The sequence below is a fragment of the Mesocricetus auratus genome, unplaced genomic scaffold (assembly GCF_017639785.1).
Source record: "Mesocricetus auratus isolate SY011 unplaced genomic scaffold, BCM_Maur_2.0 Super-Scaffold_100004, whole genome shotgun sequence".
In the NCBI taxonomy this organism is placed as follows: Eukaryota; Metazoa; Chordata; class Mammalia; order Rodentia; family Cricetidae; genus Mesocricetus; species Mesocricetus auratus.
Window position 1 is genome coordinate 72,590,629 of NW_024429189.1, and position 17,770 is coordinate 72,608,398.

Sequence of the window (17,770 nt, forward strand, 5' to 3'; positions counted from 1 at the left end):
CTTTCTGCTGACCTGAGCTGGGCTGTCTCACACGAGGCAGCGAGCTGCCAGCTGCCTGAGTAATCCTCACTTTGCCTGTGCTTACTCACAGGCCCTGGGCTGGCTGCTTGTTGACTCCAGGGAAAAGGTTACAGCTGAGACAACTGGAACGAGATGACTGTTCTAGTGACCTCTCCCGGGAACTAGCTGGGGCCCATGCTCGTGACCATTCAGAGGAGCCAGAGCCAGCAGCCATGTGCAAGCATTTTTGCCAGCATTTGCCAGGTGCCAAGTGTAGTGTAGACTTGTGGGTACAGACAAGGGCTGAGAGCTGAGGAATGTTTTCCCCCCAGTAAACTCCTGTATAAATGCTTTCCGTTGTTATTCGGTTATTCTGTGATACAAATTTCTAAATGTGAAATTACTGGGTCAAAGGGATATCCTTTTTTGAGGACCCTGAAGATAAACTGTCAAACTGCCATGGAAAAAGATAAATCAATGAACATTCTAATTCAAGTTGAAAAGCCGTTTTCTGTTGGGGAAGTCTTATGCTAATAAAGCACTGTCTGGCCAATAGGAATCTAGATAGGTGGGGCTAGGAATCCAGGAGGATTCTGGGTAGGAGAAACACAGGAGAGTCAACATGTGACGCCATGGGGGTAGGACGCTGGGAACTATTCTCCGGTAAGAAACATACTTAGATTAACAATTATGGGGTAATTACTTAAGGCAGAGCTAGCCAGTAAGAGACAAACAAGGCCAACAGCTTCATAATTAATATAGCCTCCTGTGTGTTTATTTGGGACTCATGCGGATCTAGAACCAGGTGGGCGGAACGGCTCCTCACAAAGAAAAAGCTTCTCTTAACATAATGGTGATCAGGAGTGGGATCATGAATTTCCACGTAGAATGACAAAAGCTTTAAAGGAATTTTAGAAACAGAAGAACGGAGAGAAGCACAGATTTTGGTAGCAGCATTTTCTCAGGTTTGCTCTGTTTTGCTAGCCACAAGCCGAGATTCACGTGGCTCGTTTACCGGAGTCTTCCTGACTCAGCATAAAAAGAAAAAAAAAAAAAACCAGCAAGGTTATTTTAAGAGACTCTGCTAACGATTGAAAGGGGTGTTCGTACAGCTGGAAGTGGCAGCTTTTGCTGGAGGTCAGCATGGACTGAGGCGGTAAGCTGCAATCACGCTTACGCCCGCCATCTTGAAACGGCAGTTTAAAACAGTCGCGGTTTTACAGATAAGACACGTGGCCAGAAAAACATAAAGATTTACAGTAAAGTCAGACTTGGATAAAGAAAAACCTCTAAAGGTTTACAGTGTGTTTAAAAAATATACGTGAGATTGAGAGAGAAAATCAAACGGCAAAGTGGTAAATAAATACAAAAGCCGGCGTTGTGGTGGCGCACGCCGGTAGGATTGCTCCAGAGGCAGAGGCAGGCAGGTTTCCAAAGAGAAACCCTGTCTCAGAGAAAAATAAATAAAAGTGAAAGAAATAAAGTATTAATAGATAAATAAATAAGCCACGTAAAGATGGAAAATACACAGAGAGTCTGGATACTGTATGCTATTATGTTTTTCAGTTTTTTGATTGCTAAGGAAGGAACAAATGCTAAAGTACACTTGATTATAAATGCTGCTGAATTAATCCAACTTCTATCTTTTGAAAATGCCTTGACTTCAAAATTTAAGTACAAGGATATGTTACTCGGAAAAGGAGTTTTAATTTATGTTTCCACAGAACATAAAAAGCTGAGGATTTCTTCCAGACTTCTGTGGTTTGACGAACCAAGACCCCCGGAAGTAGTGGACCAGGTGTTCCAACTATTGAGACAGCTAAGATGATGCAGCTTTACAGACCCCGAAAATACGGACTTATACAGGTTTCTGAGTTTTGTCATGATCCCCATGGTATGAACAGCGCCCCCTTCCAGCAGGAAGCAGTTTGGAATGAGCGACGTCCTAATTCCCATCTTGTTTATAAATCTTTGTTTTCATTTAAATGGGATTGTTTATAATTGGCTAGTGATCACAGCCAATCCTTTTAATGGTAAAAAAGGGAATTATGATATAGGAATTGTTTTTCATTTATTGATACAAATTCAAGGTCAATTTTGTGATATGTATATTTCTCCTCTTGATTAAGTATTGTGCTTATACTGATCTTTTAAAATGTAATGCGTAATTAAATACAGATTATAGATAGTTACTTATAATAGTCAGAATTTATAGTTAGGTAAGTTAGGTTTTCTATATATACAGAAAAATATTTGAGATAGATAAACAGTCTTCAAACCTCTCAAAGACCTTCAGAAAATGGCATTTAAAATGGTTTAGGGCTTTTCTTGACAATGAGAAATGTCTGCTCCTGGCAGCACCAATTACATCTGAGAGGAAGATGGGCATCGAAGAAACTTGTTATGGAGTTTGCTTTCAACATGGCAAGATTAGCCATTTGGGCAAGAAACTGCTCTTGCCTGTACTGCTTGACTCTTGTTGTATAATCTGGACATGCAGGACCCACAGGAAAGTGACTGCTGAACTCAGTCTTACAGGGTTGCTGCTTCATGGAAGAGTCTAGGAGACGTTCTGCAGGACACAGAGAAATGACTGACAGACTGCCAGCGCAGATGGACAGTTTGAAATTTCCTGCTTTGCTGAGAAGTGTTCCAGACACATTGTGGCCTATGGGCTGAAGATGGATACCCCAACGTTACAGAGGAACTTCGGGTGACTGTCCAGGCAGTAAGATGTCTCTGTCAATCCTAGTGTTTATATATTATCCTTCTGTGGTCTTTGATGGAGTTGAAGACAGATAGTTATAGTTTTCCTTAGTTATGATAAAAGATAAGTTACATATAGAACTTTGAACTCACAAGGATGGTATGGATGATATTTTCTTTAAATCTTGCTAAAATATTGTAACTATGTTCTTATTTGATAACTGTTCTGTTATATACAATTTGACTGTGTTAAAGTTAAGACCTTTCTTTTTGTTTAAACAGAAAAGAGGAGATGTTGGGGAAGTCTTATGCTAATAAAGCACTGTCTGGCCAATAGGAATCTAGATAGGTGGGGCTAGGAATCCAGGAGGATTCTGGGTAGGAGAAACACAGGAGAGTCAACATGTGACACCATGGGGGTAGGACGCTGGGAACTATTCTCCGGTAAGAAACATACTTAGATTAACAATTATGGGGTAATTACTTAAGGCAGAGCTAGCCAGTAAGAGACAAACAAGGCCAACAGCTTCATAATTAATATAGCCTCCTGTGTGTTTATTTGGGACTCATGCGGATCTAGAACCAGGTGGGCGGAACGGCTCCTCACAAAGACAAAGCTTCTCTTAACAGTTTTCCTTTATTTATGATGTATCATAACATATGGACTTAGAGTTGCACTTAAGTTGGAGGGTGTACACCGAAGATTCACAGATAAGTGTTGGGGAAGTCCTGTTATTTGCCTGTGCATTTGTCAATAAAGTACTGTCTGGCCAATAGAAAACCTAGATAGGAGGGACTAGGAGTCGAGGAGGATTCTGGGAAGGGGAAACAAGAGAGTCAACATGTGACGCCATGGGGGTAGGAAGCCTGGAACTATTCTCCGGTAAGAGACATACTTAGATTAACAATTATGGGGTAATTACTTAAGGCAGAGCTAGCCAGTAAGAGACAAACAAGGCCAACAGCTTCATAATTAATATAGCCTCCTGTGTGTTTATTTGGGACTCATGCGGATCTAGAACCAGGCTGGCGCGGCAGAGCCCAGGCGACTGGCGGGGGATAAACCAAAGCGGCTAGCAAAAGAAAAAGATTCTCGTAACAGATAAGAAGAGGAAAACCAGGGTATCTTGTAGGGGCAGGGCCTGGAGAGATGCCCAGCAGTTAAAAGCCATCCTGCTTTCACAGAGGACACAAGTTCGGATGCCCCCAGCATCCACATCAGATGGTTTACATCTGCCTAGACCTCCAGCTCCAGGAGAAATCCAGTGCTGCTGCCCAACTTGCCCAGACACATGCACATGTAATTCATTGGTTCACCAAGATGGATGCTAACGGTATCTGTACTTGGTTTGCTGTGGATTCCCTGTCTGGGGTAAGCAGATGTATGTGCTGCATCTCACTAAGAAAAGTTTTGTCACACAGCATGTGTGAATGTGAATTCATTATACTCCATCTTCAGATACATTTGAACTTTTCTATTTTGAAAGTTATATTGAAATTTATTTTAATGTTATCAAGGATTTATGCACAAAATTACTTTAACATTAAATAGCAGTAACCAACTACAGAGTATGTCATCACTGATGTAATGGTTCTTCTTCTGGGATGTTGGAGAGAATTCCTATAGTCATTTGTTATTCTAATGAGACTGTAAAGAGACAGAGCCAAAGAAATGGGTTCAATTGGGAAGGGGGTGTGAACACACAGAAAAAGTCTCTAACACTGTGGGGTGCCAAGGAGATGGGTGGAATCCAGAGTCAAGGTGTCAACATCTAAAGCAGGAGGAAATTCCCATTTGATAGCCTCTAAATCCCCAGAGAATTAAGAGTGAGGCCCAATGTGAGAAACTAGGGGATGGGCAATTCGGAAACTATTGTTTCAAGAAGTTTGACAGTTGAAAGGTGAGGGGATGGAATTTACCAGAGGAACTCTGTGAACTGCAAAAGCTAGAGTGCTCCTGAAGGGAAGTGTCAGCGCCCTGGAGCCGGACACACGGAGAACCATGGAAGGCAAATGCATCAGGCTGAGAGGAAGAGGAGGCTTTGTGAGAAGTTGGCTGAAGAATGGTATTTTTTTACAGCCAGCTGTTGGGAGGGACCTGACAGCAGGTGTCTGCATGTTTAACTCTAGAGATTGGAATCCAGTAGTGGGGATGGTTGGACTCACTGTGACAACGCTGTCCTGGTGATCGATGGGAAGTGAGAGGAGGTTGCCCCCTTTTGTGTCTTGTGGGCAAGCATGCAGACTGACAGCTGAGCAGGGAGCTGTGGATCTTTCAGGAGGTCATGGACCTTTCTTGTCTTGACTATCCCAGCTCTGGGGTCTAGTATGTCCAATATGGTCCTCTTCCTGGAAACCTGGGTGGGGCACAGACACTTCACATCCAAGGACTATAACCAGAGGGGAGCAGATTGTGGTTGATTTTTGAATTTATGATTCTAGAAATAAAAATTTAGTTTTCAGAAGTCAGCCAACCAGCTAGTCAGCACTGCTAAGGTGGCACACTTGGGCTGACTGTTTTCATTCTCACTTAGACTTCCTTCCTACTGCGTGTGAGGTAGCACGCTCCGGCAAAGCCTGGGTAATGCCTACTGATAAAGCAATTGCCTTCGTTTCCCAACAGGACTTACTGAAGTGAGTTTATTTGCAGAAAGAGCAGGGACAGTGGTTTTTGTAGCTTAGGCCTGGAAAAATACTGCTCCCACCCCTTTGCCCAGTCCTAGTCTACTCATGATTTTAAACTGCTGCTAAATCTGAAGGACTCTGAGTCTGGGATGTGCTAGAATGATCTGTGATAGCTCAGCTTGTTTGTCCGTTTATCTACCATCTAGACAGAGCTTACCTCATATTCTTCCTCTCTTGCAATTTCAGCTATCAACTGTGAGTTGCCTGGATGTCAGAGAATAGAGCATGCTGTGGGTCGGCAGATGCAAGGTGGATGGAGAGAACAGTTGTCTCTGCTTCTCTGATTTGAATCTGAAGTGGCAGAAAAAAGATGCTTGGGGAAGGAAGCCAGGCTGAGCAAAGGTCACTGGTCACATGGCCACAGTCTGGAGGTCGGGGGTGAGGCTGGCTTGCTCTGGGCCATTGGGTTGAGGGGGTGAGCAGAGGAGCTCTGAGTATCACCTGAGGAGATGCAGAGGCATCTGAATGAGCCATTTAAGTCTGACCAACAGGCCCAGTGATGTGGGGGTGGGGGAAGGGTGCTCACAGAGGTGTGAAGAGAGGAACAGAACCAGGGGAGGAGGACTTTGCTTTGAACTAACACGAGTACCTCCTTGTATCTTGCCTTGTGCCCTGAGATGGGTCTTCAAGCATTTGCTTTCAGTCAATAGCATCACAGCTGCATTTTTCCAATCTAGATCGTTGGGGTCTATCAGGTCTTCCTGTCAGTGTGAGACCTCCAGCCTTCCCTTGTAACTCCTCCACTAAGGTAGGATGGTCTTTCTAGAACACAGGAATCAGGACACCTCACTCCACCCCCAGCAGAAATCTTTCAATGGCTTCTTGTTGTTCCCAGGACAAAGGTGAATTCTTTTATTCATTTCTTTAGTTAAAATATTACTATATCACTTTCCTCCTTCCCTATCATTCCTCCAGTCCCTCCCACGACCCTTTGCTCCAACTTCTTCCATGCTCCCCTACTCTCAAATGGATATCTTCATTTTCTTGCTATCGCTACATGTATGTATGTATGTATGTATGTATGTGTGTGTGTATAAATATGAAAACATATATAAACGTGACTTGTTTTTATCATTTGCATGTATTTATGGCCTCAGGGCTTATCATCTTGTATTGAATAACCAGTTAGGGTGCTCATCCTTGGGAGAGGCTAATTTTCTCTTTCTCAGCAGTCATTAGTTGCCTGTGATTCTTTGTATAGGGTGGGATGCTGTGGGATGTCTTTTTCTTCCTTCCCCATTAACATGTCCATTGGTATTGTCATTTTTCTGGTCATGTTTATGCAAGCCTTTCACATCAGAACCCTTGGTCCTCTGATTCTTACAGTCTTTCTGCCACCCTTTCTGCAATGTCCACCAATCAGACAACATGTACACACAAGGACTTCCCCCATGACTGGGGCTTTCATGTCCAAACTTGCCATCTCTAGTCATGGCCATGTGAAATCTTTTCATGCCTCTAAAAGGTCTTATTTCCCTACACACACACACACACACACACACACACACACAGGTGTATGACAGTATCCTCCTGGTTGTATCTGCCTCCTCACCCGGGGTAATCCCAGAACATCAGAGCTGTCCAGCAAGGTATCCGAAAATGCTAGTGATGGGTAGGGGCAGAAGAAATACTGACCCCATTCTATAGATAAATTGAGGTTCAGAGTGGGATTCTATAATCTGTCCATGGCCTCTCAGGGTCACAGCCCAGAATCCACATCAGGGTTGTTGATTTCCTGGGAAAACTTTTCTCATCTTTTTTGTAGCTTCAGAAGGAAACCATCAAGAAAAAAGGCACTGCTCAGTGTCTCCAACTCTGCTGGTCACTCAGAAAGTTCTCAGAAGGGCCACCATGGGAATGAGTGTGACACTACATGAAACAGCTCAGATGTATCAGTAAGGGATGTCATATACCAGAGTATTATCTGGCTTAGGGATCGCAAGGAGCTAGGAATCTAAATGAAACATTTTCAGAAGCAACTTGAACATTTATTCCACTGAACGTATTATTCAAACACAATCCTCTGTGCTCTCAACACCGGGGATCTGGATACCTGTGTTCATCGCTGGGTCTTCACTACAGTGAATAGTTTCTGCCTACCTTTCTTTTTTCCCCCTTTGACTGACTGGAAAAGCCACATTTCGGAATGATGGATATTGTTCATTTAACTCTAGCATTTACTTTCCCCTAACTAGTGCTGTGTTGATGATTGATCAGACTTCTCCCCCATTTAGCACCCATGTAAAACATTGCAAAAGATTGGCTCTGCGGCTTGGAGAGCGTTTTTTGTAGCAATCTGTTCAAGCTGCAGCAGGCATGCCGAGTGGCATGGAAGCTCTTAATGAAACGGCAGCAGATATTAGGATTTTATGGACTGGAAAACAGTACAAATCAAAGCGCTTTGCTTACTGTTTATCTGTTTAGAAACGTTTTTATTTTCTAAACCCAGCAATGCTCGTCTTTTTCATGCAGCATTTTAGTTGGGCTCTTTACATATTGATTTTCCCGTTCAGTGGTGTGCCATGATGAAGCTGGAACACTCTGCCTAGGAGATGAGTGAGCACACGAACAGGGCAATTGCTGTATGCTCTCATTTCCAGGATCCTCCACTAAGGGGGAGAGAGAGATCGGGGCTCACTGTGCAGAAACAGGACATCCCTGCGTCAGGACTTTCCCCTGTGTGGGTTTCCCCTTGGGCCAGTAGGCTGGTCCTCTTGTAATAGGAGACTCTTAGCGTTGACACACAAAGTAGCATTTTCTCTTTAAATGCTGAAGGTAATACAATAGACAAGGAAGGCTCCAGCAAAACCCAAACCCATCAGATGGTTTGCCCGGGGGTCCAGGAAGTATTTTCTATGACAGGCCAGATAAAATTCATAAACAGTTTTGTAAGTCAATTGTTGGTCTAGTCACATACCGTTTCTATCAAAATTCATGGCAATAGATAATGCCTCAGTATTATGTGTGGCCATGTTGCAGTAAAGCTATCTTTACCAAAACAAACAAGGAGAAAGACACAGTTGGAACTCCCTATCTGTGGGTTCCACTGAGCATGGGTAGGTGGAGTGTGCCTGTATTGAACATGGTTGGGTTTGTTTTTCCTTGTCTCTATTCCCTATGTAATGTAATAACATAGCAACATTTAGGATAACATTATCTTATTAGGTACCACAGGCTGATTCATACAGTGGACTTAAAGTATATGCAAGAGTAAACATGTTCCATGTAAATATGATCCCATTTTATGTCAGGGACGTGAACATGTAAGGTTTTGGATATCTGAAGGGACTCTAGAAGCAGTACTCTTTGGATAATGGCAGACAACTCTTATTTTGTTTGTGGGGTATATTTGCTAATCCCCAGTTTAAACTAAAAGATGAGGACTTTGGTTCTGTGCTCTGACTTTTCCCTGAAACACCTCTCCCCCCACAACAGGTCTATGATCTATTTCAGGGCAGGGAGATGTAGGATCAGTGCTTTTGTTTGTATGATTAGGAAAGACAAATTCTTTTCCTGGCAGAGCCAAAGTCAGGAGCTGGCAGCCACCTGGGAATGCAGGAGCCCTCCCAGAGGCAGACCCATGTTCAGTTAACACGAGGGAGAGCAGGCCACATGGGGTTAGAAAACCCATGGTGTATACTGCTGTCAAGCTGCCCCTGGAATAACACCTCTGTCTCTGTTATGTAAGTCGATCTGAGCCCTCTCTTTTTGCACCAAGGTTGATTGTTTGCTTCCAGCAACCAAAAGAATCCTGGCTAAGAGAGAAAAATCTAGATTTACGTCCAGAATCGGGTCTTCCTACTCCACAGGCAGCTTCATCTGCTGATGAAATTCTTCTATTGCCAAGCCATGTAAGAAACCCCAGCTTCTCTGTGTGCATGGTTATTTTCACGTGTGCATGTGGCTGCATCCATGCACAATTTTAATGCTAGCATACATTTTTCTCAGATGCAGAAAAAAGTCTTTCTTTCTCAAATACCTGCATAACACAGACCTCACTTGTCACAAAGACAGCAACTTCCTAGGTAATTACATAGGTCTGTGAAGATAACCATAGCAACCTGGCAGGCTCTGAGGCATGATGTCATGTAGGTCGCCCTGACTGGAGAGACACTGATGTTAATTTAGTCTCTGCCTAGGTCCTGGTTACTTTTGTTTGCTTCAACTGCTCTTTTTAGACAACATCCCCTGCTAGTAAGTGATTGCCAAATTTTTAATTTTATGGACCAATAAAATTTCCAGAGAAGCTACATAGAGTTGTCAGTTTCTTTTTTAAGTTTATTTTGCTAAGTGAGATCATTTCACAAAAGGTAAAACAATCAACCAGCTATCAACAGAGTTCCATCATTGAAATAAATACATGGCTTTAGGGACTGGCTGGACATTGGGGCACATCCAGAACCTCCATGTAAGGGATACACAGTGCCTGAACGCAGTCCACACTTCAAGCCACGCTCCCTGCAAACACAGGCTGTGTCCACCTGGGTGAAGAAATACATTTGCCTTTACACAAAGGGATTTCCTGCTGGCCATGTAGCCATAGGGTCACGCCTGACTAGAAGACACAACCTTTGTAGCCCACGCAAAATTCATTTTAAGCTGGCAATGGTCCTGCACCGTATTATTCTGCTTTCAAAAATGTCACTAGGGCTGGGCTTTAACCAGCGCCTGACAATTATACATGTGTGCTCCATGGATGCTACATGCTATGGGAGCATCACCATACCCATTCCTGGTCTGCAAGCTGTCAGTAGAAAACCACAAGGGCAGCCCACAGCAAACTGAAATCATACTGAATGGAATGTTCTTGCCTTACTGGTACTCACACGAAAGGGAGCAAGATCTTCAAAGTCTCCTCTGCTTATTCCCCCATGGGGACAGCCAGGAAACCAGCCTGTGCAAGGTCTGCTATGTGTCAGGTAAGACACTACATGCTAAAGATGAGCTAATCTAATTCAGCTCTAAATGCCATCCATCATGAACTGTCCACTTTGTCTTTGTGACAGGGCTCTTACTGACCTGGCGTTAGCTTCTTAGGCTAGACTGGCTGGCCCAGAAGTTGCAGGAGTCCTCCTGCCTCTATCCTCCCAGTGCTAGGTTTAAAATCACATACCTCTATGCTTGACTTCTTGTTTGTTTTGTTTTTCCAGACAGGACTTCTCAGTGTAACAGCTCCGGCTGTCCTAGAACTCGATTTGTACAGTAGACCCGCCTCTGCCTCCCAAATTCTGGAATTAAAGGCATCAAGCCTTGCTTGACTTATTTATATGGCTTCTGAGGAACAGATTTTAGGTCCCATTCTGTACAGTGAGCACTGAGCTATGTTCCCAGCCCCAAATGTTTTCTATTCCTCTAAAAGTCCAGCTTCTTTTGCCAACCTTGTCTGTGCTTTCGCAGCTGCCCTGCTCAGTGCTCTCATTTCTTCATAGCTTAATGCTTACAGGTGCTTCTGTAAAGGGGCAATAACTTTGTAAGTATGTGGGCAAGTTGTGGTCCCAAAGGGTCTGTGATCTGGGCTTGCCTGAGAGTCCCCCCACTTTTGTTTGTTTTTTTGGTTTGTTTTTTTGAGACAGAGCTTCTCTGTGTAGCCCTGGTTATCCTGGAACTCGCTCTGTAGCCCAGCCTGGCCTTGAACTCAGAGACCCACCTGCCTCTGCCTCTGCCTCTGCCTCCCAGAGCTGGAATTAAAGGTGCACATGCACCACCACCAGCACTCGGGGAACATTCCTCTTCATTAGTCTCAGCTGAGTCATCTTGGCATGAACACAGCAAAGGTATATGAAATGGTGGGAAGCTGAGTAGCTCCTGCTGCATCCTGACATGCACCTGATGTCCTGTGCATGCTGTCTTGGAAATGCTACACTTGACGGCTTGACTAAATTGGTGGCCTTCATAGGGACGATAGATGCTTAGATGTCATGGAGACATTCTAGTGGCCACCTGACTTTTCATCCTTGGATCTTAGCATTTCTGAATAGTCCTTGCTAACCCAATATTTCACTGGAATTGAATTCTTAAAAACTACTCCTTTAAAGTGACAACCTCCAATGTTCAGCCTTGGCTAAGAACTGTGTGTGTGTGGGGGGGTTGGCAATGTGCAGAGCACTTTTCTTTTGTATACTGAGTTCCACTTTCTGCCTTGCCTGCCCTGTACATCCTGTAGGACCTGGAACCCTGCATTGGGTCCCCTTGACCTCTGGGCACAAACACATATACATACTTAAGCAAGCTTACTTCCCCCCAACAAACATGTACAACAAAAGGCATACTACATTTAGTTTTGTTTACATGGCTTTCAAAAACCATGCAAGCTCTATTTCAATTTTAGGAGTAAAAAATAATGGTTATCCTGGGGGCGATGGTGAGGAAGAAACCCAAGAGGGGCCATATGGGTTACTGATTGTGTGTGGCTTTTGACTGGAGAGTCATTTACAAGATGATTTGTGAAACTTTATATAGCGTGTGTGTTTGTACGTGTGTGTGTGTGTGTGTGTGTGTGTGTGTGAAAAAGGAAGAGCCAATATTAAAATGGCACTGGAATGGAGACTGGAGAAAGCAGGAATTGTGTACACAGACATTCATCACTTATTCTTTTAACTCTTCTGTAGGTTTGAAGTTTTCAAAAGAAAAAAATGGAAAAATATAAAAGGGATTTACTAGATAAGTGTTTACTGGAAGTGGCTAATATAGTTCTTATCAGCAGAGGCCCCTTAAGCATTCATAAAGCATCCACGTTGATACCTGCTGTCATGAAACAACTTGGACCATCGAGATCCCTGAACACAAACTGGGTACCTCATCTGGAACTCTTATCACACTGGCAGTCTATTACCATGGTGAAGACACCCTGCTGTGCTGAGCATGTCAACTGTGGCGTAGCATCCCCAGGCTGCACTTCTGGGGTTCTGACTTCTCAGGAGTCTGTCGTGTGGGATTGGCCTCATGATGCTCACTGCTGTTGGTTTCTATCTACAGAAGCTGTGTGAGACAACATGTCCCTGAGGGCCAGGACTGGAGTCAGTTCTTCCAAGTACACACTCTTTGGGAAAGGAAAGGAAGAAAAAACTTGAACTGCTTCTTATGTTTTCAACCCAAGGCATAGGTAGAGCGGTCCTGGAAGAGCGGGCCAGAAGGTGGCTCCGTGGGTAAGATGCTTCCTTCACAAATTCAAGGATCTAAGTTTAAATCCCAGCGCCTGTGTAAAGAATTGGATACAGCAGCACGTGAACCTGTAACTCCAGGGCTGAGAGGGTTGGGGACAGGAGGACAATTGGGGCTGCTGGCTGCCAGTTGAGCTCCAGGCCCAATGAAAGATGTGGTCTCAAAGGAGTAAGATAGGGAGTGAAACAGCAGTAATGCAGAACTATTAAGCCACACAAATAGGGATGTCCTAGGATATTTTATTGAGGGAGAAATCACTTACGTGAGAAGCCAAGAAAGCTGAGAACCAAAGGTCCAGAACTCAAAAGAGAGAGCGTTTTCTCCCCCCTAGCTCTAGGTACCTGTGACCACACCCAAACTGGCGTGGCCAGCGCTACAGGTACATAGATCTCTTCCTACATCTTCCTCTGGCCTCTGCATGTGCACTCAGGCACACAAACCTGCACATATACCATGAACATCACACACACACACACACACACACACACACACACACACACACACACACCACAAGGGGGCAGAGACACACACAGACATATATATGCCTCTCTCTCTATATATATATATATGTGTGTGTGTGTGTGTGTGTGTGTGTGTGTGTGTGTGTGTATGTATGTATGTATATACAGAGATACACACAGAGAGAGAGAGACAAACAGAGAGAGAGACACACACACAGAGTATCCCAGAGGAGAGCAGACAAAGGAAAAAAGATGAATTATTTGTTTTTTTCCATCTGGCCAGCACAGAAAACCCACTGTAGAGTTGGGGCATTCAACACTAGAAGGTCAAATCTAGAAAATCTCTATGCCTCTTCCCATTTTCATCCCCAAACCTGATAAGCCTTCAAGGGATACCAGTACCATGACCTCTTGGGATCTTGGATCTGGGGAAGACAGAGAATATGACGCCAATTCTCCAGCCTTGCCCTGCCTCCTGCAGCAATGCTGCGTGGCCCTCTCCAACACAGAACTGTCACATAACAGGTGCTCAAACACTTTGCTGACCAGTAGATGAGCCATAGAGAGAAAACTCTGAAGGAGCGAAGGGAGCAGTTTTGTGGAGAGATTCTCCAGGATGAGCACAGAGCACACTGGCAGAGACATCAGGTTTCTCAACTAAAGTGTCTTTGTAGACAGAGACGATCTGCAGAGGTGCTGTGGGTGTCTGATGATTTCAGAGAGCAGACTGGTGTCCGAGCCTGTGAGAGCTCTCCAGAGGTGAGTGTGGTAGTGCGGGGTCGGGGGAGGGGGCGAAGAGCCAATTGCAATTGCTATTGTGAATCCTGTTTTGTTCTCTTAGCATCTCATGATGGGCTGGAAGGGAGGTTGGGCTTAATAGTACTTGTTTCTTTTGCAGAGAGCCCAGGCTTAGTCCCTATAACCTGTGTTAGGAAGCCCATGACAAAGTTAACTGCAGTTCCAGTGGCTCTGACTCCCTCTTCTGTTTTCCACAGGCACCTGCACTCATGTACATCTTTCTACATGTACATAATTTAAAATAAAATACATCTTTTTAAAATCTCACATTGAGGCCAAATCAAATGCCAGATGCTATACCAAACACTTTAAATGTATAATTCCACTAAGTTCTCACAAATGAATTACACGCCTCATTTTACAAACAGGTGGCTGCTGGGAGTGGGGATGAGGGTGGGGGTGGAGACATGGTTCTGTCCTTGAAGTATTTGCCCTGAAAGCAGGAGGATCTGAGTTTGACCCTGAGAACCCATATAACTGGGCATGTGGTGTGGTATTGTAATCCCAGTTCTGGGGAGGTGAAGATAGGCAGATACCTGGGCCTTGCTGTCCAGCCAACCGAGCCTAATCAGTGAGTACCAGCCAGTGAAAGGCCCTGTATTTGGGTGGATGGCTCCTGAGGAGTGATGCCTATTGTGGACCTCTGGTCTCCAAACACATCCACACACAAATGTGCACATATATGTGTGCACATACCATGAAGACAAAAGTGAGGTGTCTAATTCTTGAGGAGGCATCATGCCTATGTGTAGTGATTACTTTATGTGTCAACCTGACTGGGCTACTCAATGTCCACAAATTTCATGGGTCAGTATTCTGGCTGTTTCTGTGAGCGTGTTTCTGGATGAGACTGTGTGATGGTTTGGATGAGAATAGCGTGGGCCCTGGTTGGTGGAACTGTTTGGGAAGGATTAGGAGGTGTGGCCTTGTTGGAGGTGGTGTGTCACTTGGCTTTGAGGTTTCAAAAGCCTATGACATTCCCAATTAGCTCTGTTTCTCTGACTTGTGGTTGTTGTCTCAACATGTAAGCTCTCAGCTACTTCTCTAGTCCATGCCTGCCTGCTGTCATGCCCCCTGCCATGATGATAACCCTCTGAAACTGTAAAATCCAATGAACTCCTCCTCCTCACCCTCCTCCTCCTCCTCCTCCTCCTCCTCCTCCTCCTCCTCCAAGACAGGGTTTCTCTGTGTAGCTTTGGAGCCTGTCCCGGCACTCTTTCTGCAGACCAGGCTGGCCTTAAACTCACATAGATCCACCTGCCTCCCAAGTGCTGGGATTAAGGGCATGTGCCACCACCACCCTGCTAAACTCTTTCTTCTATAAATTGCTTTGATCATGGTGTCTTAGCTCAACATTAGAAAAGTAGCTAACACAGATCACCATTAAAATCAGTAGACTAAGCAAAGACAACTGCTTCCTTCAGTGCGGCTGGGTCTCATACAACTGTTTGAAGACACAAAGAGAACACAGAGGGAGAGTTTGTCCCTACGCTCAGCTAACTTTGGGCTGGGACACTGGTTCTCTCTAGCTTTGGACAGGCAGATACCAGCATAAGTGGTATCTCTCCTCACTGCTTTCCTGTATTCCTGCTTACTGAATGCAGATCTTGGGGTTTACCTTGCTTAACTTCATGAGTCAAGTCTAGATAGAGGGAAGGATGAGTTACATGGTTGAGTGGATGGACAGATGGATGGATGGTATTGGTTTCTGTTTCTCTAAGAACCCAGTTTACATCACTGAAATCACATCATCACGTGATAGACCTATCTTTTTGGCTCGCTACCCACCATTCTGAGATTCCCCACTTTCTGTAGCTGGTAGGATTCACCTTCTACTATGGTGATGTAAAAGCCAAATGCTCCACTTCCATTATATAGCCAGAACACAGGTGTTGCACGTAAATCTTGCTGCATAGAACTAAGGGGGCTTTCCTGCAGAACACTGGGTATTGGGAGCAATCATTGTTATTTAGAACCTCTTGTAAATATTGTCAGTCTTTTTTAAGAATAATCCAGCCGGGCGTTGGTGGCACACGCCTTTAATCCCGGCACTCGGGAGGCAGAGGCAGGTGTATATCTGTGAGTTCTAGGCCTAGGCCTGCAGAGTGAGTTCTGGGACAGCCAAGGCTACACAGAGAAAATCTGTCTTAATAAACCAAAACAAAAACAAACAAAATTTTATTACAACCCCATATCATTTACAAATAGTCAAATGAAATCCAAAATTATGTCATCTGTTTATTTATGCCAATATCTAGCCATTCACCCAAATAACTTTCTATCCTTCCACCCTCCTCCATCCATCATCCACCCTTTCATCCAGGTATCAATCTGCCTAGAACACTGTGGTCAGAAATGTTCTTGTCTTCCCTGCATGCTGTGGCCCGACTAAAGGACAACAATGAGCATGAGTGTGGCAGATCCTCTGAGATGTTCTACAAGAAAAGCAAAACAAGACAAAAGCAAAAGAAACAGGACAAAATTAGGCATTCTCCCATTATTTAGCCCTGTCTTGAGCATCCATTTTAACAGTAACATATATTGCTACCCACATGACCGTCAAACAACTGCTAAGACCCCACACGTATTCTAAAACACTGGTTGTCTCCTTTGAAGGCAGCATGTGCTATTCTACAGAACCAAAGAAGAGCCTCAGGCCCACACAGGCCACCCAGACCTGCCTTGCAGATATTTATAGACTGGTTGGTGTTAACTTCTACACAGACAATGCATTTCTGACCTTGCCCTACTGTTGATGACTTCTAAGTTCTAGGAACATCGGGACTGGCCCATCACCCTGCTTGAGCTAACCATATTTGACACAAGCAATCCCATTCACGGTGGCCCCGTGCCCTTGCTTACACCAGTCACAATCCAGGAAGTAATGTCGTGCTTGGGTTTTAGCATAAACTTCAAATCACATGCACACTAACACTACTTCACAAGCTAGAAATTACCACGTCTGGCTCATTGACATTTACTTCTGGGGACCATTTCAATCAGATTAATCCTTTCATCTAAATAATTTTCCACTCACTTCACAGCATCAAAACTCACCAACCCATTCTCTACTGATGCTCCCGACCTCCCTTCCTGTAGACGGTGAGACAAGATTAATTATTACCTGGAGTTGTACACACTATACCCTTATTGGCATTCAAGGAAATCCAAATAGCAGCAACATCTACCTTAGCAGGGTGTGAGGAAGAGAAGAAAGAGCAGGAAAGATGGAGAGACAACCGACTCTCCATTTATGAGCTGGCTGCTGGAGAAAGGGATCCGACTAACACACAGGGGCTCATGTGTTAATTGGAGGCAGCTTCTGCAGCAGAACAAATACCCCGGGCATTTAGTGACTGATGACAATAAAGATTTGCTTTTTGTTCACATGTGTGTATCCATACACTAGGGAGTGTGTGCCACGTGTGTGAGGGTGTCCATGGAGGTCAGGAAAGCACTGGATCCTTAGGGAAAGGACTGGAGTTACAGGCAGTTGTGAGCTGCCTGACATGGGTGCTGGGAATGGGACTCAGGTCCTCTGGAAGAGCAGTGAGTGAAATTAACGACTGAGTCATCTCTCCAGCCCCAACAACAAAGATTTATTCCTCATTAATATTACACGCCCTCCCTGGGCCAGCCCAGGGTCTTAAGTTGGACAGTCAGAAAATAGAACAGACTCTGGGACATTGCCAGGCGTACTGACAGAGAGGACAGCATGTGAATGATACGTTTCCATATCACTTGTGACCTCATCATTTCTGCTCACCAGTCATTGCCTGTTTGTGAGGTCTGTCTATCACAAACCTGCTAATAGCAAAGACCAGAGCTGGAAAAACAAACAAACAAACAAAAACACCAAAAGAAAACCAAAAACTTTTTCTCTTAACCCAGGTAATCCTGGAGACCCCAAAGGCTTCAATATAGGCAGGCAGAACCTTTCCTACAGCAGAGAACTAGCC

At 44.4% G+C, this 17,770-nt stretch overlaps 1 long non-coding RNA gene across 1 annotated transcript; it reads left to right on the forward strand.

Moving 5' to 3' along the window:
* The first annotated feature begins 618 nt into the window (after positions 1 to 618).
* On the forward strand, positions 619 to 17,163 carry LOC110342854. The gene is made up of 4 exons (XR_005877301.1): positions 619 to 663; positions 12,367 to 12,536; positions 13,688 to 13,772; positions 16,135 to 17,163. It is a non-coding gene; the product is annotated as an uncharacterized LOC110342854 (long non-coding RNA).
* Positions 17,164 to 17,770: the final 607 nt, after the last annotated feature.